We start from the raw sequence: 22,753 nt of genomic DNA on the forward strand, positions 1-22,753 counted from the left end.
ATAAACACAGTGAACACCGAACTTTACGTGCAGCTAATGCACCAAGGCCGCTCGACCAGGGCTGAAGGAGGCAGGATTAGGAAAGCCAGGATACATTGTTTTCTCTCCTTGCAATAAACGGGCGTGGGGATGGGGGCGGGGGAAGGTCGGTCCGGCTGCTCTCCCGCTGCGTCTGCCCGCCCGGGAGGCGCTGCGCTCGCGCCGGGCTTCGCCGGGAATTTGGAGAGGATCCCTGGTCGCTTGGTGGCGACGGCAGCGGCGGCGCGCGTGTGCGTGTGTGAGCGAGTGAGCGAGCGAGCGGACAGGCGGGCGAGTTCGCCGGGTATTGGCAGCCGAGGAGTGGAGGCTGGGCGGCTCCGACTCCTTGACGCCAGAGCGACCAGATCAATCCAGGCTCCGCGAACGAGCAGGCGGGCGGAGGAAGGAGAGGCCGAGCGGCTCAGCCCAGGCCGAGGCGCGGGGAGGGACCCTGCGAGCGGAGCGCGGCGCAGCGCCCGGCCGGTCGGACCCGGGCCGCGGGGATCCTGTTCGTCCGGCCACTCGTGCGCACGCACGGACGGGCGCGCCGCCAACTCGGTAAAAGGAAACAGACCCGCACCCAACTTTCCCCTTCACCGCCTCGCCGCCCTCCTCTTTGCGCCCCGGGCTTTCCAGAGCGACTGCCACCTCTCCCGGAGCGGGCGCGGGCCCACGGGGGCCGCACCGGTGTTGCGGGGCTGGCAGCGCGGGCTGAGGAGGCGAGGGGGCTCTTCCCCTCGTAGGGCGGACCGGGAATCCCCCTCCTCCCTCCCATGATGGCGCCTCCCCGCCGCTTCCAGGAGCTAACCTGCCACCTCTTTTTCCCTTCGCGCCCAGCGGGCGGGGCAGGGTTCGGCCGAGGTTCACCTCGCGTCTTTGTTGGGTCTGCAGTGGGGAAACCGCTGTTCTTCGGCCCCCGAGCTTCGCCCGCGGCCCTGCAAGACCTCTGTGGCCTCCCTCCGCCTCAGCCAGCTCCCGGTTTCTCTTTCCCTTTCTGCAACCCCGCGGAGGCCGTCTGCGCGGCCCGCGGGCCCATTGTGTCCCGTGTCGACCGGGCGACCTTTGCGGGAGTTTGGGGGCAGACGCCGGCGTTGCCCTTTACGCACTGGGCGCCTGGCGGAGCGGGTCTCGAGGAGGAGGGCATCCGGTGCTCTGGGCCCCTCCGCGTCCCAGACGTGTTGCCTTCTCTGCCCCTACAAGCGACTTTGGGGTCGAGGTCAAGGAAAGTTCGCACGGAAATTCCCTCTAATTTATTCAGAGGTTTGGCGGCGCGAAAATTTTCTTTTTTTCTTTTCCGCCTACAACCCGAGTCTTAAGTGTCGTCTCATTCCTTTCCCTTTACCGGATTCGATTGCCTCACTGCATGTGTATTTGTGAGTTCGCTGTTGAACAACTGTTCATTTACTCAGCTCCCTGTCTTTGTTAGTATTTCTCCGGGTTGTTTCTGTAGGATGGTGGGGGGTGGTAGGTGTGAGAGAGACAGACGTGGGCTTGTTTTTCTAGTTGCTTATTACATATGAAGGTTTAAAGGGAGAGCATTTCCTTGATGTAGTTTAGGAAGGGAGGAGGAACAAATGCTGCCGAGTGTTAGAACCGCAGTAGCTGCGGCTTTTGTTTACTTTGAGGCGCATGCGATTTTTAAATACACTGTGCAAGATAACCAGGGAGGCACTTCCCTCTGAAAATTGAGGCCCGTCTCAGAACCGTCTCCTGAGGAAAGCTTCATTTTCGTGAGTGCTATGACAACCGGCCTTTTTCTGTCCACTTATGTTCTTTTCTTTCCATTGTATCTGAAGTTTTCAAGTATGTGGAATGACACAGAAGTTGCCTGATTGCTGTATGTCTTCTTGTTGCTAAAACTCAGCTGCTAAAATCACAGAATGCCTTTATTTCATCTCTTGTTGTAATTGTTGTGGGTAACATGCCTGCACTTCAGTAACACAATGAGAAAACTGTTTTCTGCCTGTGTTGATTTTTTTCACCTTGTTTATAATTACCACTTTTTAATTTTAATGGAGGTAGGTGAGCTATATTGGAATCACTATTTAAAGGAATCGAGGCAGAACCAAAGTTTTGCTTCAGCATTTGAAATGCCCCAGCATTTTCAACGGGTATAAAAATGTTTGTGTCGGTGTTGTGTTATTCTGCTGCAAAACCTAAATATCCTGTAGTAATTAAAGTTTTTGTCCTCCCTCTCCCTCCTTCTTTTCCATTTGCAGTTATTTGATATTTCTGTGCAGGCAGTGTACCATTTGTGTAATATTGCAATTCTTGGGAAACTGTAACCAGGGTTGTGAGATGATTTTCTGGAGGTGAGTGATCCTCTAGAGGATCCAGCAGGATCGGGTTTCTTCTGAGGGTAGGGATTTGTCCTTGATTTAATTTTGACCCCTCAGACAATAGGTATTAACTAAATACATTTTCCCTTTTGCAGTATCTTTTGGTTTTATACCTTTGAAGAGTGATGACCTTTGCATTTTAGAGAAATGACAATTTTTAGGCAATTAAAATTTTGAAATTTAAGTAATTTTTTTTCCTCGAAGGTCAGATAAAGCATTAAGAGGAAATGAGTCTCATTTTCCTAAATGCGTTTATTAGTTAAAAACTAAATTTCATTTTCTTATTTTGATTTCTAGTACTTCTGGGATAAAGGTAAAATTTAATAACCTGGTAGATTGGGAAAGGAATAAACTTGAGTGTACTTAGACGAGCATGTTTAAGCTGCAGTAGCCTACATAATCAAGGCCAAGTCGTGTGTGTACAAAAGATCTCATTTGTGTAGTCTTAAAGGCTAATGGAGGCATCATTGAGGCTTTATAAATAATGGAAGTTGTGTATAATGTAGAGTCTCAAGAGACGGCAGAGAAAGCATCATTACCAGCCTTTTCAACCTGCTTGAGATCTTAAATTGATTTACAGCACTGAACTGGTGCAAAATGATACATCAGGATGACATGGGGTCAGCCTGTAAAAGTCTATGATGTCAGCCTATTAGTTCAGTCATCATAATTAAACCATATTACAGGGGCAGCTAAGCAGGAGTCTGGCATTATGCTTCAGATATGGGTGGTGCATGATTTTTGTTTATAGTAGAAAGGCCTAAGTGACCAAGACATTAGTGTTTCTGAAACAGGGAAAAGCTTACAGAATTCTGAGTTTCAGAAAAAATTGAAGATAAATGCAGAGATGTTCAGTTTGCATTATATAAGTAGCTTTACATTTGATAGTGGAAAGATGCTTTGGGGTGCTGATAAGGACCTTTGCTGCTCTGATCTGTGTACTGAATCATGCTTCATGTGGGTTTGAATTTAACTTGGCCTCAGGAGCCTTCTAAATACCCGAGGACTACATACTTCTTATCTTTGATACTTTCATTAGCTCCGAGTTCTCACTGTACTGACATGTTATTTCTTTAACCAGTCATGGTTACCAGGTCTCTACAGAAAGCAAAGACGTTTGAATCAAATGTATGAACAATTCAGGAAAAGAAGGCCCTTGTCTAATGCTGAAATTTCTAGCAGTCCTTATTCTGTGTAAGGATCATCTAGTGCTGTGCTGTCTGGTAAGGTAGCCACATGTGGATAGTTAAATTTAAATTAATTACATTTAAATGGAAACATTTATTTTCTCAGTGGCATGAGCTGCATTTCAAGTGCTTAATAGCCGCCTGTGGCTGGTGGCTACCATATTGGACAGCATAGCACAGAACATACCTGTCGTCATCACGGAAGGTTCTGTGGACAGCGCTGCTGAAGGACACCTCCCTCCATTCTCCGCCCTTTCTCTTCTTTCAGCTTCTTCTCTGCTGGCTACCTCTACTATTGGGTTTCTGGGGTAAAAGAGGGAGAGACAAATCAATTGATTCTGTTACTGGTTAGTCGGACTTGTTAAAAAACAGTTTGTAAGTGATGGCTAAAGCTCCTGGGTAACCTGAAGTTGACTTTTCTGTGGATCCTATCTATCATTGGCCTTGTGGATCTGAATTTGATTCAAGCATTGGCTAGGAGAAATAATTGGAGCTTTTTTTTTTTGTTTCGTTTACTGTGTGCTAGTCATTGTTTTTAATGCTTATAATAGTTCATTTAGGCCTCAAAGCTTCCCCAAGTAGTACTGTTGTTATCACATTTTACAAGTGAAGAAACCAAGGCTGCATAATTCAGTGTCTTGCTTCAGGCTATGTAGGTAGTGAGTGATTTTTAAACTGAGCTGGGATATGAGCAAGGCAATCTGATGCTATGTTCTAGTCTAGAATACCCCGATAGCCAGTATTTTATTCTGTGCTTTACCATGCCAAGTATAGACATGACTTTGCTCTTACTTTTTAGTCCTTTAGACAGATTTTCCCTCTAAGGTGCTTCTGGACTGTCTTCTCCTGTTGTCCTCTTGTAAGTGCTTAAGAAAGGAAATATAATGTTAATACTTAGATAAGCAGAACATAATTGGAAGAGTAAATTTGACATAAAAGTAAGGCATTTCAAAGCTAACGTAGTTCTGTCACCTGATTTTTTTAGATAGTTCTTGCCACTTTCCCCTTGTGTTACTCACAAGCCGAGTGTATGGATGAGGAAAGTACTAGTAGTTCAGTTTATCTGTCTCATCAAAATTAGTCTTCCTTGAGCTGTTACACACTGTACCTGCAGATAAGAATAGTTCATTGCAAATTCCTTGGGGATTTTTTTTTTTTTAAACTTCACTGTCTCCTTAACATTTTTTGGTCAGGGCTGTTTAAGAATTGGATTAAATCGTGGACCTTGTATCTTCTCCCCACTCCCATTTATCTATCCAGAGGTGCTTATATGCCCTGGTGAGCTTGTGTGTACACAGAAATACCCAGACTGCTTGGCATTTAAGGTGAAGTACATCCATAGGCCGTTCTTGCCAACTACTTTCATAAGCATCAAGGTTTGTGATTTCCTTTATAGAGATTATAGATACTCAGTACGAAAAGCCATGTTAGAGATTTTTCTAATCCATTTGGTTCATATTAAGATAATATGAGGCCCAAAGAGGATAACCAGCTTACCTAAAGTCACTCATCTAGTGAATAGAAGCGGGAAAAGTAGAACACAGATCACCCATATTACTGTTAAGTGCTCATTTGTTTGTTTTTTTCCTACAACGTTCACTATGTTCCTAAGTGCTTAGTTTGAGCATATCCCATGTGACTTGGGCAGGGAAGGATAGATGACTTTTACAGCATGATATTGACTTCTTGTACCTAACATTGTTTGAGCTGAATAGGAATCAAGTTGGACAACCACAGACAGATGTTTGTTTTTTACAAATTAAAATTGATTTTTTTCACTCGAGAGATGGAAGAGAAAAGCCCCATATCTAATTTCATAAATGGGACATTACTAGAAAATGGGAGATCCAAGATTGTATAAATTTCAAATTAAGTCATAATGCAGTCAGACCCTTTAGGCAGGCAGTTATGGTATACAGAGCAAAATATATGAATTTCCTCTTTGACTCTCAAAACAAATCACATTCCCAGTCAAAAGCTAAAGTTTGAGGAATTTAGGGAGGGAACTAGGCATACTGGGGAGAGAGTTGGAAAGGTCTGAGGAGAAAAAGGGATAATTTAAGTATAAAATGGTGGAGAAAATTGATATTAAATCATGATAGGACTTTGAGGCTGATAAAATATATAGAAATGGTATTTCTATATGTGGTTTTACTTTTTGGTACCAAGATTAGCAGGACACATGTGATAATAAATAGGGGACTCTCCTGTTTGCCCCAAACTGAAATCTGTGACTCTTCATATTCCTTTTCTGCCATTATCTGGTAGTACAAATGTTCAGTCTAATGTAGTGATCTGTCATCTGATTTGCAGTAAAAATACCTGAAGTATTTTTAACCCACATTCTGCAGTAGCTTCCTTTAAGAAATGAAAAGTTAAAAAAAAAAAAAAAGCTAACCAACATGAATATCGTTACTTTCCTTTTGGTGTGCATTAAGATGGTGTCAGTTTTAGAGGTGAACCACTAGTCCCATAGGCAAAAAGTAACTTTACAGCTACTGCTGCCTGACTTGCAGATATGAGCAGGCTCTGTAGAGCATTCATTTGCATAAGGGAAACTTTTTCAGACAGGAAAAGCCAAACTTTGCCTCCAGTTAATACAGCGGAGTTTTAGGAAGCTTGGGGAACTGCAGTACTTGAAAAGTTTAATATCTTTTTAATTTTTTTAAGCTGAAATCAGTTCTTTACAGAAGACTCCCTTTTGAAAATAAAACATCACCTCCTCTAAGGTTTGAGGGAGTCTTTACCTATGATTTCTCTCCAATCTCTTCTCTCAGTTCCTATCATTTTGATAAGTAGTCTTATTCCCTTGTGATAGTCCAGTTCTATGGTTGGTGGATTGGTTTCTTAATTAATTTTCTTGAATCAACAAGCCTGAATTTAAAAAAAGAACACATATACTACTTGCCAGTTAATTAAGTATCCATATACTTTTGAGCGTGGGATGTAAATAAATAGTTGCTAATATCATGTTTGGTCCCCTCTACCTGTTGACTAGGAAATATATTTATATACATAATTTTTAATGCTTTATTTGTAACTTCTTAATTTTAGGACTGGTATTCTATAGATACTTTTTTTTTCTACAAACTCAGATTGTTAAGATATAGCTGTCCAAACCATTCACTTTGCTCTTCATTCATTTTGCTCTCCTTTGTCTATCTTTGTGGTTTCTTTGTGGTGTACTTATGCAAAGTGGAAGTATTTCAGACCTTTATAACTTTTTTCCCTTCTTTTCAAATACCACAGAGAGAAAAAAAGGAACTATGTTTCAACTGTTATAATCAGGTATTAAATTAAGTCATTATTTAGTTAGCTAAGTGCCAGATCTTGTGTTTGTTTAGATTGAAAGAAAATGTGTCCTTTGAATAGGGGAGGGATGTTAACTATGCCCTTATTAGATAATTTTGATGCAGTATTGTAATAAGTGTATGTTTCATTTATTCAATGAATATTGAATAATTATTTATTGGCTCAGTAATTAGTGAGAAGACACAGAAGTGAAAATTAAATTTAACAACATTGTAAGAGCTGTTGCAAGTACTGCAGGAGCAAACTGTACTGACAACTCGCATGAGGACCACTGTGATATGGAGAGTTTGGGGGGAAGGAGCCTTGGAAGAGCAGGGACTTGAGCTGGAGCTGGAAGGACAGAAGGGTTTGGGTAGATAGAAGGGAGAGACTTTCTGGGCAGAGTAATTACATGGAAAACAAGGGAGGTAGGCATGAGTGTTGGGTGTCTCTAGAGCAGCACTGTCCAATAGAACTCATATCTCTGCTCTCCAATAAAATAGCCACAAGCCACAGGTAGCTATTGAGCACTGAAAATGTGGCTAGTGCAACTGAGGAGCTGAATTTTTAATTTCAATTAATTTCTGTGTAACCACATGTGGTTCTCATATTGGACAGCACAGATCTAGAGGTTAGTGAGAAGCTCTGCCTGACCAAAGTGGTTGTTCCTGATGGGGCCCAGTATGGTGTGGGAGATGTTCAGAAAGGTTACATTGGGGGTGAGAATCCTGAGGGCCTTAGAGTGCCAGAAAAAGGAAGCACTGGGAAGTCACTGAACATTTGAGCTTGAGTGTGCAGCCTGGACTGGAGGGAGTAGAGCCCATGCTATGAGATTAATAAGAAAGCTGTTGAGTTACCTGTGTGATGATAAATCTCTGGTAAAAGTAGAATTGGGTAGGGATGGATTTTTATAGTTTTAAAAAAACTGCAGACTTGGCGATTGCCTTTAGAGTAATGGGAGAGAGAGAGATGTCAGAGATTATTTCAAACCTAGGCCACTTGAAAATTAATAATGCCATTACTTAAGAATAGAAAGAATAACGATTGAATGAATGATAAATTAGAATTGCCCTGTTGAATTTAAGGTGGGATATCTAAGTAGAAGTATCCCACAGACCAGTTGAGGATATGTACCTAAGGCTTGGGGAAGGACCCAGAGCTTTTCATATAGACGCTTGAACATCATCTATTGGAATGATGGTTGGACTTCTAAGAGTGTTTAGGTATATTCTGAGAGAACCGTGAAGAGAGAAAAAAAGAGCTGGTGGATTGATTCTTTAATTGAAGCCCACAATTAGGAATTAATTGAAGGAAGAGGCATATTTGAAGTAGACAAAAAAAGGAACTTAAAGGTCACAGGAGTGGGGAAATCAGGAAGCCAAGGTAAGAAATCCCAGTGCAGGTTGGGAGGGGGGAGATGTTATGTATTTCAGGGTGGAGAGAAAGTTTGGGGTGGTTGAGTGAATGCTTTGCAATGAAGAGACCCAGCCAGAATATTAAGTCCCGCTCAAAGATGTATCTTGAAGTTTAGCATTTAACAGAATATAAAAATATGAAGACAAACATTCCTTTGTGGAATGAGGCTGGGTATAACCAAATTAGAAATAGACTCATACTCCCTCAGTTGACTTATTTTTCAGAATAGATCAGACCTCTTCATGTTTGAAGGTTGAGGGAAAGAAGTTAGTGGAGAAAGTATGTTTAAAGCTTATGGAATTAGGGATCTGGAGCACAGGTGACAAAATATTAACCTTGGTAAGGAGAGAAAGTTGTCTGAATGTTATCTGAGAAAGAAACAGAATGGGGACATGACAGAGAGGCAAGAAGATGGCAGAGCTCATGATTTTCCCAGTAATGCAGGAGGCAAGTCCCTTCATTGGAATGGTGAGGTGGGGGAATCATCAAATGGTACTGGAAGTTTAAGCATACTGGAGAAGTTTTGGAAGAACGATTGTTGGTGGTAGGTAGTGCCAGGGACTCTTAGGGAGAATTCGGAAGGATTCTAAACAGCAGTAAGCTTGGGGTGAAGTTTAATATGGATGTATCATAGACTAGGTAATTGTTACTCTCTGGTATAACTTTGTGGCCTGCTAGAAAGATCGAAGAGAAATATCAGTAGAGATGATGAGCAAGTGAGATAAGACATGAGGCTCTCGAGTGAAACTGCCTGGGTTCAAGTCCAAGCCCCAACCCTTATGTGTTTTATAATGTAGGGAAAGCTACCACTAATCTCTCTGTACCTTGCTTTTTTCCTCATCTGAAAAGAAGAGATAATAATACCAGCCTGCAGATTGGTATTAAGATAAAATGAGTTACACTTCCATATTTTATCTAATATATAAAATGCTGTTAATTGAAAAACATTATTTCACATACTACTGAGGGGAAAAAAACCTGTCAAATATGACACGCCATTGATTGTAAGACTTCATGATTTCAGGGGTGTTAAAATGTGGAGAAAAGGTACATCTTACAATCAACGAAGTACAGAATACATAAAGGGCTGAGCATAGGGACCGTCAGGTAATAGACTTTCAGAAAATGTTAGCTGTTTTTAAAAACCAATGTTATTTTAGAGTCTAGAATGTTAATGAGGACACAATGGAGTCTTATTTAGATAAGGAGTCACTGGTTATAAGGCATCTGATGAACTAAATGAATTGAGAGGAGTTAAGCAGTGGGAGTGCTGGTAACGGAACTGTGAAACATCAAGTTTGGGAATTTGAAGATGGAGCGTTTTCCCTGAGAGATCTAGATAAAGATTTTTATGAAAAGTATAGTAATTGAACTAAGAGAAGAAAATGTCCTTCAGTGATTTAAAGAAGATATTTAAATTGCCAAAAGCTTTTAAAAACAAGTATTCTAAATTTATTCTATGCTTTTTCTTATAGCATTGATTAATGTTTACCCCCCCGCCCCCTTTTTCTTTTCATTAACGCAGTGTGTGCTCAGTACAGAAATATTCTGGCATGGATTCTTGTCATAGTGTCGGAAAGACAGGGAGGAGTTAATTTTTGCCATTTCAAGACATCGGGAGCTATTAACAGTCAGCTACAGAGCCCTTCTGAACGCGACTCCAAAGGAAAAATTTTCAGAGCATTTAGGAGACAAACACTCACAAACACAATTGGAAAGACAGCAGATAACAAATTTGCAACAAGTTATTTATTATTCTTTGTAACAAACTTTTAAAATCAATATGAAACATCACCTAGATGGAAAAATTGGTAAAGGATCCGTACAAGAAATTCACAAGCAAATGAAATACAAATTACTGAGAAACATAAAATGGTCTGCTTCATTAGTAATCCAGAAATGCAAATTAATGGTCCATATTTTTTTTTTTTAACCTATCAGATTGACTACAATTAAAAAATGATAACCGTGGTGTTTTATTAGGAAGGATTTGGCAACTGCTGCAGATATCACAAAAGCCTTAATTGTGCCTGCCTCTGGACCTAGTAATTCCACTTCTAAGGAAATTATCCGGCAAGAACGCAGCGATGTATGAACAAAGATGTTTATCAATGTTTTTCATTTTCAAAAGATGTTAATAGCTTGTATCCAGATGGGGAATTCCTTAAATTATGGTACAGCTTTTCCATGAAATACATTGTAGCCATTTAAAATACAATGTGGATCTGTTTATGCACCAAAAAAAGTGTATGTGTATATATATGTATATGGTAAGTAAAACTTCATTGCAGAATAGCAAATGGTGTAACCTTGTTTTATTAAAGAATAAAGTATATCTTTCTTAACTGTTTTTATTTGTGTTTTGATGTGAATAGATACACAGATGCACTCCTACCTGTATATTACACTTTGGAAGGCTCTGTAATATTGTTTTTAGCTAGTGGGATTATAGAGTATATCTTTTTTTATCCCATTGAGTCATAAATTGTCAGTATTTAGTTGTCTTCCATATATGAGTTATTTGTGAAAGAAATATAAACAAATATTTAAAAACAATACATTTGTGACCCAAGCAAGATTGAGGAGGTGTGTGTAAGGGTCTCTGTGAGCTAGCCACCTGGCCCTTTAGGTACCTTGGCTGTCAGGAAGAAATAACTAATTCTCGGTTAAGCCGTTCACATTTGAGGGAAATACAGTTCTCCCTGCTCTTTGCCAGCTCTGCCTGTACAGGGAAAGAATGATCACTAATTACTGGACATTGCTCTGTACCACTCACAAGTGTGACATGAAGAGTCTCTGGGTTGTTGTGTAAAAAGTTCAGCCTTGGTAATGAAAACCCTGTTCGGCTCTAACCCTTGTTATTTCATTGTAGTTGGTGGCTGTGAAGGGTTGGCCTCCTCAGTAAAGTGCCTCTTTACCAAACTGTAGACCTTAGAAAGGAATGGGTGGTGATGGTGACTGGGGAAGGGGAGGAACACAGTCCTTTGGGATATTGTTGTAAATACTTTAATTTTTGTTCTGATTTCTGTGGTGAGGAGAGGAAGGGTAGTCCTTTTCTTAAAAATGGCAGTGACCACTTTGTTCTAGTATTTACTAAAATTGGGGAAAAGCATTCTTGGGACAGCTCTGATTTGCTTCAAACTAAAATATGATAATAGAATATTTTCCGGTAAAGTTTCTTTTTGTATTTGTTATTTAATTCTCTCTGCTAATGGGGCCACATTGTTAAAGTTTGTAACATGTCATAACCTGGTAGTTCCCCCCCCCCCCGCAATTGTATCGAGATATAATAACCTGGTAATTGTTGCATGCCTGACAGTGAGATGCTGTCTTGTATCATGCTCTTCATTGGAATGGGGACAGAGTCTTTCATTCTGCTCTATTATGATATTCTTTGTGAGACCATCAAGTGTCCGTCTGTGAAGACTGTTTTTTTCTCTTTGAAGGAAAGAGAGCCAACATTTTCCAGCTGCCTAGGAGAAGCTGGAGTTATGAAAAAGTGTAAGATACATTAAATATAAGCTGGAGTTATAAGAGTTAGGTCTTCTCCATCACATTTTCTTGATATTACCCCATCACCCTCTATGACGTGAGTTTGGTCTCCTTATTAGAATATGAGGTGTTCTTAACCCCGTAGGATCTAGCAGTTGTACAGAGTTTCTCAGTCACGGAGTGACTGATGAACCTTAAAGACAGCAGTGTTTCATAGAGCCGGTTGAAATGGACCTCTTACCTGAGTTGCTATATTAGATTTTATGTGGCATTTACTTACTCATATGAAACAGAGTGGTGGTCTTTGAGCATGGTTTTGATTATCGAGACGGACTATTATTGAAATGGACGGATTATTTTATGAGGTATGAAATAAGTAAGGAAAGTTCTCCCATTGTGTAAAACCTCTTATAAAGTTAAAACAAAACAAAAGAAAACAAACAAACAAAAAACAAAAAGTTACATATCACCTTTTAATTTTCTAGATTTTCTTTCATGGATAATAGTTAGTGGTCATGGATCTAAAACGGCTTTTCAAATGCCACCTATTAGGGCGTTTACTGCTGGTTATTGGTAGGATCCTTACATAACTGAATCGCATTCAGTCTTACTCAGCAGTATGTGGGCTCTAACCTAGCCCCTAGACAGAACCAGGATTTGTCAGCATCTTCTGCCTCACCATCTCCTTACTTTTAAATGATATGCAAATATTTCACATGTGCTCCCTACTCCCCCCTCAAAAGGCAGTAGCTTTTCAAGAAAGGGAATATTAATGATGCAGTGAATGTTGCTTTAGAAATTCTACATTTAGTCCTTATTGAAGCTCAGGAAAGGTGATTTACGTAGCTTGCCATCTCATCTATTACCGCTTCCTGTTTTGCTTATTCCCATTGCTGGCTTTGCAATCTGACATAATTAGTAACCTATTTATTTTCCTTGTGTTCATGTTTGTGTGCTCAGAACTTCTATTTAGTTTATTCAAGCTTGAGGAAATGTTTGATTGGTTTTCAATGTTTTTCTGTTAACTGTAAACAAAATTAACTTGATTATCATTTAAATGATTGGCACTAAAATGGTTTTTGTAGCATTTATATGTGTTTAACCACTGAATAGTTATATTTTGTCAAATCGAGCCCCTGAAATATTGATCTGTATTCCAGGAAGGTCTCTTTTAAAAAGGGAGCAGCCTCATTGTGGGACTGTGCTTTTCGCTAAGCAGATAATAATCAATTCAGCAAGTATTTTGGGCGGCCTTATTGTAGAGGAACGTGTCAGTTTCTGCCTTGAAGAAGGAATCTAATCAGCAAGAGGTGACTGCAGTAATATGAAAAATGTGACAAGGCATTGTTTTTCATGTTAGTCTTAGTTTGAAGGTATTTCTCTTGTAATTGGATGGTATTTTAAAATCAAGGGCTTGAGAAGGAGGTCCAATGCAATTATAGAGCTCTTGCTTCCTGCCCCCTTCTACTTTAGTTCATTTTTTCAGCAATGTGTTGAGTCTGTCTTTACACTTACACTTACATTCATAGTCTATCTCTTACCACAGTTTGATAAGGTGGGGATAAGGAATCATAAATTCCTCTTATATCTTTGAGGAACAATTAAAAAACTGCTTGTCTAGTTTCTGTTTTAATAGCTTTTATCACAGTTACTGCATTAGCTCTTTAGATTGAGTTCCTTGAGGGTATTCACGGTGTCTTCATGATCCTGGTGTCCTGTGGTTAGCACGGTGGTTCTTACCCTGTTGGCACATCAGAATCACGTGAACAACCACCACCACAAAAATGCCTGGGCCCCTCCTAGGGGGTCCTATTCAATGTTTTTTTTTTTTTAAAAAGCACCACTGGTGATTCTAATGCACAACAGGATTAAGAACTATTGGCCTGGACACAGTAGGTACTTGCTGAATTTTTTTTTTTCATTTGGTGTTTTTAAAACCATATCAGGAAATACGACCTGTGATGTTGTCAGTTCACTGTGACTATGGACTGTGCCTTTTGCACTCCACAGCACTTGGTACTGTGTGATGCCTGATGTAGGCGGTCAAGGCGTACCAGCTAATTTTGAGGATTGATCATTTTGCTCCCTTTACCTTTTTTCCTTTGAGGAAAAAACAGATAGGAGGAAAAGGTGTATCTGTTTGACATCTCTCCTTTTCCCCTTCTTGAAGCAGTTCCTTTAGTCCTAGAGTCTAGAATTGGAACTAATGAAAGTTGTTGAGGCCTGGGCCTCAGTCTCTTAGGTTACAAAGAGAAGAGATGAGGAGACATTCAGTAGAATAGCATACTGGAGACTGTTTTGGTTGTCACTACTGGGGTGAGGGTTGCTGCTGGCATCTAGAGGGTGGAGACGAGGGATGCTGCTAAACTTCCTACAGTGCACAGGACAGACCCCCATAGTGAGTGAAGAGTTACCTGACCCAAATGTCAATAGTGCTGAGGAGAAGGCCTGCAATAGGGGATGCGAAAGGGGATCAGGAGGCAGATAGGATAGCCGAAGGGGTAGGGTCACTGACGGTTGTTTCTGCCACACCAGGACACCGTTTGCTTTGTCTTCCCTTTTGCTCCCGTCACCCCTCTAGAGTTCAGAGTCCTGTTTTTTTTTTTTTTAACTTCTAGCTTCTGTATAAGCCATTAACAATGAATATTTTAAGATTTTACCTATAGTTACCTTTAGTTAAATTTTCTCCATCTCTACATTTGCTTGATTGGAAAAGTATTACCTCAAGAAAAAAATGAGCCACTGTTGTAATGTTTGTTCAGGTTTTGTTTATGTTTTCAATAGGGGACCACAAAAATAATCAGTAGAAATGTAGATAAAATGAATTTTTTAAAAGGAGTTTAATTGTACTGTTCCACGGACTCATAGGAAAAGAATATTGAGGGAACACATACATGTGCTGCTTTCTGAAGTAATGGTGCCAGCTTCTTTATGTCTTGTTGAATTGCAGCTTATAACTTTTTATCCTTATTCCAAACTCCCTAGATTAAAATGGATTTAATTTTGTCATTGCTGACTTGAGAAAACTCTTGTATTTTCCATGTGTTAGGGAAGTGGGAGTTGGTTAGAAGGATTAAATAAAAGTGTAGCAAATCCTTGTTTGTCAGTCTTCTGCCTATCCATCAGAGAAGGAAGTTGTTTAGGAGAAGCAGGGTGGTAGACAGATGGCTGTGGCAAGTTACTTAACCTTTCTGTGCTTCAGTTTCATCATCTCTAAAGTAGTGCTTACCTCATAGTGTTCTTGTAAGGATTAAGAAGAGTTCATATGTGTGAAGTGCTCAGGATGGCATTGGTACTTCCTGGATGTGATGATGATGATGGTGATGTTATGAAGATGATTTTTGGTTTTTTGAATACTTGATACTTTCTGAATAATTGTGCTGAAAATTGAGGGAGACTGTGAATACACTTTTAGGTGGCATTTCCCATAGAACCACCTGAGTGACAACTCTCTCCTGATTGGTGGTGACAGTGAGTTTATTGAGTCCTTTATGTGATGTTTCAGCTGCTCCATTTCAGGGTTATCTGTTGCCTATACTCTGAATTTTGAGAGGAGGAGAATGATTTATATGATAAAAAGTGTTTATCTTTGTATATTTTTATAATAAACTGTTGTAATTAACTGTCATCCCCTTGTAGATTTTCCACAGCAAGTTTTGAACTTTGAATAGGCATGTCTTAAGAATTTACTATGTTCTCTGGGTATGTAATAACTTTATCATTAGCTTAAACAAAATGTATTAAGGAATTAAAAGCTTTTATTGTTAAAAGCATAATATATTCCAAAAGCAATGGTTATTTTTTATTAAGGCTTTTGGATTATCCATTCCCTTGTTCATACCCGCTGATGTGACTGGCACATAGTGCATTAAACTCATTTAAATTTCCTTTTCAGGGTGAGTGTGCAAAGCTTAGGATGAACGGGAGACGGAGTTGCAGCAGTGAAAATCGCACAAATTGTTGGCTGTTCTCCCTGCATTTTTGTTTTACCCTTTACTCTCCCTAAATGTATGTTTTTGCTCCTTGGATGAACAGTCTGAACATTTCGTTGTGTGACTCTTGTCACAGCCTACTTTATAATATGCACACACACACACACACCACTTTATAACTGTAAGCTTCTTGGTGGTAGGAACTGTACTGTACTAATTTTCTTCTTACAGTACCTTCGTCTTGGTGGTAAGCACTTAAAGAATTTGTTCAATTAAAACGTGAATTAGTGGAGATTAATGCTCTCTTAGTAGTTGAACATGTTAAAAGAGAAGAACTTGGGTTCTGAAGTCTTCTAAGAGCTCTGTTAGGTTTTTCCTTTCTGTTTGTTTAATAAGTCCCTTTGGGGAGGTTAATGGATGGGACTGAACAAGTGATCTAAGGCAGAAAAGGTCTGGATTTATGATGTAGGCCTTACCTAATTCTGTAGGTGATGCTTGCTTATATCTAAAGCAGTATTTCTTCAAGGCAGTGAAAGACTTTCATGTGCTTCTTTTAGCTCTTAGTTGGAGTGAGCTCTTATTATTCAGGAAGAATGCTGCTGCTATTTGTTCACTTTCTCCTTTGAGGTGGCCAAGTGAACATTTGTGAGTCCAACTCACTTTTGGCACACTGAAAACAGGCTGTCATTGATTGTCATGTGGAGGAGAGTGAAATCTGGCTGATCTTGGAATTTGTTTCAGTGGTTATATAAACTTTGATTTTTGGAAGTTATTTGATTCTTCCAAATAACAGATTTATATACTGGAAAAAAAGGACGGGACAAAATTGTTCTGGAAGATATTTGAATAATACAACCATTTTTTTAGGTGAGAAATTCATGCACTGAAACATATGAAGGATATTTGAATTGTTAATGGGAAGGAAACTTTTTTGCTAGGCTATTTTGTAAAATTGGATTTTTCGATCATGTGGATGAATTGCTTAATAAAAAAGTACATTTTCACCCATCTCATATTCACCTAGAATTAGGCCATGTATTCCAACCCTGTACACATGAATAAATTTTTCTGCAACACCCCCAGTTCACTGATATTCTATTCTGTTCAGGAACACTTTGAATTTGTTTCCTTTCTAAAAAGATAAATCTTGCCACCTCTTAGTTACAATGCTGTCCTCTGGAGCCATGCAGAATAAATCTCTTACCTACTTCATGTTTTATTATTGGGTTTTTAAATTGAAAACAGTAATTGGTTCAAACTAAAAATGGTGTGCTTTCCAGAACTCCTCTCTCCTCTCCAGCTCATCCCCGAAGATAACTGCTTGTTTGGTTTTGTTTATATCTTTTCAAGCCTTTAAAAAAATAGTATATATAAGCCCACATGTACATGCATATACACACATATTCATACATATACACTTTTTGCTTCTGTTTTTTAAAAAAAGGATTATACTGTACACATGTTGTTTTGCAACTTTTTTAACTAAACAGTTATGGTATGGTTTTCTTTCCATGCTGGTGCATGAAAGTCTGTCTGTCTCTCTCTTTTTTAATGCAATTTTATTAAGATACAATTGCACACCATATAATTCTTCCGAAGTATATGGTCAGTGGCTCACAGTATCATCACATAGTTGTGCCGTCATCACCATGATCAATTTCTCTCTCTTTTTTAGCAGTTACTACATCATAGTCAAATGTACCATAATTTATTTAGTCATTCCACTATTTTTCGACATCTAGATCTAACAATATTTCTAACATGAATATCCCTTGAACATAGATCTTTGTGTATGTTCATCTGCGGATGATGCTTTCCTTGTAGCTCTTGCAAGTGATGACTCTTTTCTCTTAAAACCCTTGCACCATGGGGCCTGGAAGTGGGGGGGGGGGGGTTCCTCTTTATTTGCACCTCTGGGCCATTCTTACACCATCCTCCATAAAAACACACAGCTTTGAATGTCTTGTCAACCATATAGTATCACTCTCTGGCATTCACCCTAATTTTTAGATTTTGGCTCCTAATGTCCTTCATACCATCCTGTCATAATTCTTGGGTTACTTTTCCTACAATGACCTTGTGTTTAACCCCACTACTATTACTCAATCCTATGGTCCCATAATAAGGCATTTATACTTTGAAAAACTAAAGTGATTTCTCCAACTTGATAGGTAGGTAATTATTATTATTATTATTTTTACTTAAATAAGCAATTACACTTTGCAGCACTTGTTCATGTCTGTACTTTTCAGAATATATCCAGGATCTTACCATTTCTGCCACCCTGGTCCAAACCTTTATCCTCTCCTGACTTAACAACAGCCTTAGCATCCTAACTGGTCTCCTTACTCACTACTTCCTGCTTCCATCCTTGCACCTTTTCAGTCTCATCTCAATCCAGCAAGCCATGGTAAGTCAAGTCATAGCTCTCCTCTGCTCCAGTCTCCCACTGGTTTCCATCTCAATTTAGGGTTAAAGCTAAAGTCCCTACAAGTTCTCCATGTGTCTGCCCCCATCACTTCTCTGTCTTCCTCTCCTGCTTCTTTCCCCTCCCTCACTCCATTCCAGCCACAATGGACTTTCCTTGCTGTTCCTTGAACATACCAGGCATACTCCTTTCGTGGCCTTCGTGGCCGTAGCACGTGCTGTTCCCTCTGCTTGGAATGCCCTTCTCCCAGATATCCATGTGGCTCAGTTCCTCACTGTTTCAAGGTGTGTTTTAATATCACCTTTTCAATGAGGCTATCCCTGACCACTAGAAGGTAGGCCCCCTGAAGCGTAGGCTGTATGAAGTTTTTCCAGAAACTTCTTTTTTCTGTTTTGTTCAGTGCTGTATTTCCAGTGCTTAGAATACTGTTGGCAAATAATGGGTGTTTGTTGAATAAATTGAGTGACTGTAGAGATCAGGCTTTTCTTTTTTCTTATTCTTTTGACATGAAGTGAGAACTTCACTAAGCAGACAGAAACTAGAATATAAACTTTATTTTTTGTTATATGCAAAGTATTAAAATTAGTTTTGCTTGTGAAACTACTTTGTTAATAGAATACTTTATGTTTTTCATCTTATTTTAAAATCCATTTTACATATTCATATTTAATTCTCTTAAAAATCCAGTAGGGTAGGTGGTGGTATCAAAAGTTTTTGGAAAAGCAAATTGGTCCTCAGAGAGTTTACAAGTTTTATTCAAAATACAGCTACTAAGTGGGCTGCAGTTCAAACTGATGTCTTTTCATTCAAGATAAGGGCTCTTGTTTTCTAACTAGAAATGTCTTAAAATGACCAGAAATTCTAGGGGTCTTATTTTGAAAGTCTGGAGAATGTGCCCTGATTTCTCATCCTGGGTTTGGTCTGCCTTCTGTTTCCATTTTGAAAACACATAAAATAAAATGGTTAACTTTTAAATTCCTGACAATGACAAATCAACAAGTTTTATTTCTCTCACCTGTGGAGGAAGTGGCCTCCACCCAGTTTTACTGAATTAGGAGGGAAGTGATTTTTTCAAGTGATAAAAAGAAATAAAATTCCATGCTCTTCCCAGAGGAGGGGTTCAACAATTGGGAGAGTGGCGTGAGACCATATGCTGATTTGTAAAAGGATATAACTTGCAAAGATGTTTCCTTTGATGCCTGTGATGAATATGGATGTGTTTCCCTTCTAGAGGGTCCTGATTAAATTATGCAATTAATAGCTGAGCTAAAGAATCTAAATTTAGGGAGAGGGTTCAGGCCGTCCTGCCTTTGCATATGGCATCTCACCCGTACAGATGTGCATATTTGTTGTAAACAGCACCTGTGAGATCAGTGGAGAAAAAGAACTATGTTCCAAAAAATGAAGTACAGCAGGGATTTTTTATTAAATAAAAGGGACAGTTTTTTCCCTCCCATAGTGTATTCTATTTTTCATCTGTGAATTTGGCATTTGAATTAATTTTTTAAAAAAATCTGATTAATGGACTTTTAGCAGAAGGTCATTACTGGGTTGAAATATAGATCTACTTACTAAATTATGGTCAAAAGTTACTTAACCTGCAAGCCTCACTTTTTTTTTTTAATTCGGTTTTATTGAGGTATATTCACTTACCATACAGTCATCTGTGGTGTACAATCAGCTGTTCACATTACCATCGTGTAGTTGTGCATTCATCACCCCAGTCTATTTTTTGAACATTTTCCTTATTCCAGAAAGAATAAAAATAAGAATAAAACATAAAAGTAAAGAATAACACCCAAATCTTCCCCCCCCATCCCACCTTATTTTTCATTTAGTTTTTTTCCCCATTTTTGTACTCATCCATCCATACACTGGATAAAGTGAGTGTGATCCACAAGGTTTTCACAATCACACTGTCACCCCTTGTAAGCTACCTAGTTATACAGTCATCTTCAAGAATCAGGGCTACTGGGTTGCAGTTTGATAGTTTCAGGTATTTACTTCTAGCTATTCCAATACATTAAGTCCTAAAAAGGGTTATTTATATAGTGCCTAAGAATGTCCACCAGAGTGACTTCTCTTGGCTCCATTTGAAATCTCTCAGCCACTGAAACTTTATTTTGTTTCATTTCACATCCCCCTTTTGTTCAAGAAGATGTTCTGAATCCCACGATGTCGGGTCCAGATTCATCCCTGGGAGTCATATCCTGCGTTGCCAGGGAGATTTACACCCCTGGGAGTCAGTAGGGAAGAGGGCAGTGAGTTCACCTGCTGAATTGTGGGCCTCACTTTTATTAGTAAAGTTGAGATAATGATAAATACCTTGAAGGATTGCTGAGGAGTCAAGACAAGGTTTGTAAAAACAATCAAAATAATGTTTGCATGAAGCAGTAGTTTAATTAAAAACAGTTCTTCTCATTTGTTTGTGATGAGCCATTCATAACTGGCCACTTAAGGAAATTTACCAAATTTAGCATTCTTTGTCATCTGTAGAATTGCTATTCTAGGATAACATTGACTCAAAGAGGAAAGTGTTTTTCTATGAGATAACTACTGTAGACTTTTTCCTCTTGTAGTCAATAAAATTAAATTTTAAATGCCTCTGGTCGTCAGTCTTTCCTGTGTTTGAGGAATGAGCCCTTGCAGACCAGATGACTCTGCACAATTTTGGAGTTGAGGTGAACACAGTTGAACTTTATAATGGTGAGATAATTAATACCTGGTTATCTTGAAAGACTGCCATGTACTGAAGAACATTTTTCCATTACAAGCATGAACTTGAGAACAGAGATTCAGTGAGATTAAGGAATGATGTATAACTTTTAGAGGAAATGGCAAGGAGATGTAGAAATAACCTAAGTTTCTTTGTTGAAGTTGAAGACAGTCTGAAGACTTAAGTGCCTTCAGTTTACTTCACTAAATGAGTAATCATCTAATAAGACAAAACAGAACTGACACCTACTATTCTATAGGGAGTCTCTGAACTAATTAAAATTAATCAGTTTGTCTCTAAGTAGCCTAGATTTGTTAGGATGGAAGGTCTTATGTGTGCAGAGCAGAATATAGTTCTTGTAAAGAATTTTCCAATACATGAAGAGATACTGAAGTGCATGCTTAGCACACCTAAATATATAAACTATTGTTATATCCTTAGGGACTTGTGTAATTGTGACATCCATAAATTCCTTGCTTTGAAACTGTTTGACTGAACTGTCACAGCTTGCAATGGACTTAGAAGTACTAGTGGTAAGCTGGAATTCATAGTCCACATCATTCTTCCTTTTCTTTTTGTTTCTAAGTTTTCCACTCATTTAACACTCTGTTGAAGGATGACAGTGCAGCTCCTGCTAGTGTGTCACCCAAGTCACAACTGGGAGAATGGAAGAACAGCTGTTGGTGCCTGTGCTTCAAAGGCAGTGCTTCGCATTATTGCATTAGTATAAATTGGTTTTCAAGAGCTTAGCCTCTCTCCCACCTTCTCACCACCCAGTTTCTCCAGATTTGGAAAATTAATCTCTGAAAAAATATTTTTTTTCATGACAAAGTTGCAAACTTGTTGTTCTTAACTCTCAAATTTGGTTCTTTTAGGAATCATCAATCCCATGTTTCAAAGGTTGGGAAATGTTTGGGATTAACTGGAACAAGGCTGAATAAGAGACTGGATAAGGTGTTTGTAACAGTCAGGCTTTCCTGCTGCTTTGAATGGTAAAATTACTCTGAGCTATCTAGGGAACCTTCCTGTGGCTTAGTTTTGTTTAAATACATTTTACTGAGGGCTCAGTTGAAATAGAGTTCATTTTAGCCCAACTGCTTAGCAGTGAATTAAGTAATTTAAGAAGTGCCTTAGGTTCTATAAAAGACATGCAACAGGAGATATTAGCCATTCTCACTGTTCTCTTTCTAGGACTTTTTTTTCCTCTTACTTTGGCTAGTGGTGAGTTTTATTTAGCTACTGTTCTGGTTTGCTAATGCTGCCAGAATGTAAAATACCAGAAATGATTGGCTTTTATAAAGGGGATTTATTTGGTTACAGAGTTACAGTCTTAAGGCCATAAAGTGTTCAAGGTAAGGCATTAACAATAGGGTACCTTCACTGGAGAAAGGCCATTGGCATCTGGAAAACCTTTGTTGGCTGGGAAGGCATGTGGCTGGTGTCTGCTTGCTGCCAGGTTGTGTTTCAAAATGGCGTTCTCCAAAATGTCAGCTTTCAGTGGCCGTCTTCAAAATGTTTCTTAGCTGCTGCTCTTCTCCAAAATGTCACTCTTAGCTGCTCTGAGGTCCTTCTGTCTGTGAACTCCTTTATAGGATTCCAGTGATCCAATTAACACCCATCCTGAATGGACGGGGTAACACTCTATGGAAAGTACCCAATCAAACATTTCACTCACAGTTGATTGAGTCACATCTCCACGGATCATTCAATCAAAGGATTCCAATCTAATCAACACTAATATGTCTGCCTCCACAAGATTGCATCAAAGATAATGGCGTTTTGGGGGCCATAATACATCCAAAACCAGCGCAGCTACATTTAACCCGTTTGAGTTGGAGAAATGGTAAAAGTTGAGGGCTGACTGTTTTAAAACAGAAAAAAGAAATGCAAGGGCACTTCACCTAACTTCTACACTACAGATATCTCAAAACCAA

General features: G+C 39.3%; 1 protein-coding gene across 2 annotated transcripts in view; it reads left to right on the forward strand.

Moving 5' to 3' along the window:
* Positions 1–266: 266 nt before the first annotated feature.
* SMAD1 (SMAD family member 1) overlaps positions 267–22,753 on the forward strand; it is an 86,586-nt gene continuing 64,099 nt past the window's right edge. Inside the window, exon 1 of one of the 2 annotated variants that reach the window (XM_037830744.1) lies at positions 267–576. The gene's annotated coding sequence lies outside the window, so the exon portion shown is untranslated. Of the gene's footprint in view, positions 577–614; positions 1,392–22,753 lie in introns of those variants that run through there. The other variant, XM_037830745.1, reaches the window with a different exon arrangement.

Source organism: Choloepus didactylus, chromosome 3 (assembly GCF_015220235.1).
Source record: "Choloepus didactylus isolate mChoDid1 chromosome 3, mChoDid1.pri, whole genome shotgun sequence".
Classification (NCBI taxonomy): domain Eukaryota; kingdom Metazoa; phylum Chordata; class Mammalia; order Pilosa; family Megalonychidae; genus Choloepus; species Choloepus didactylus.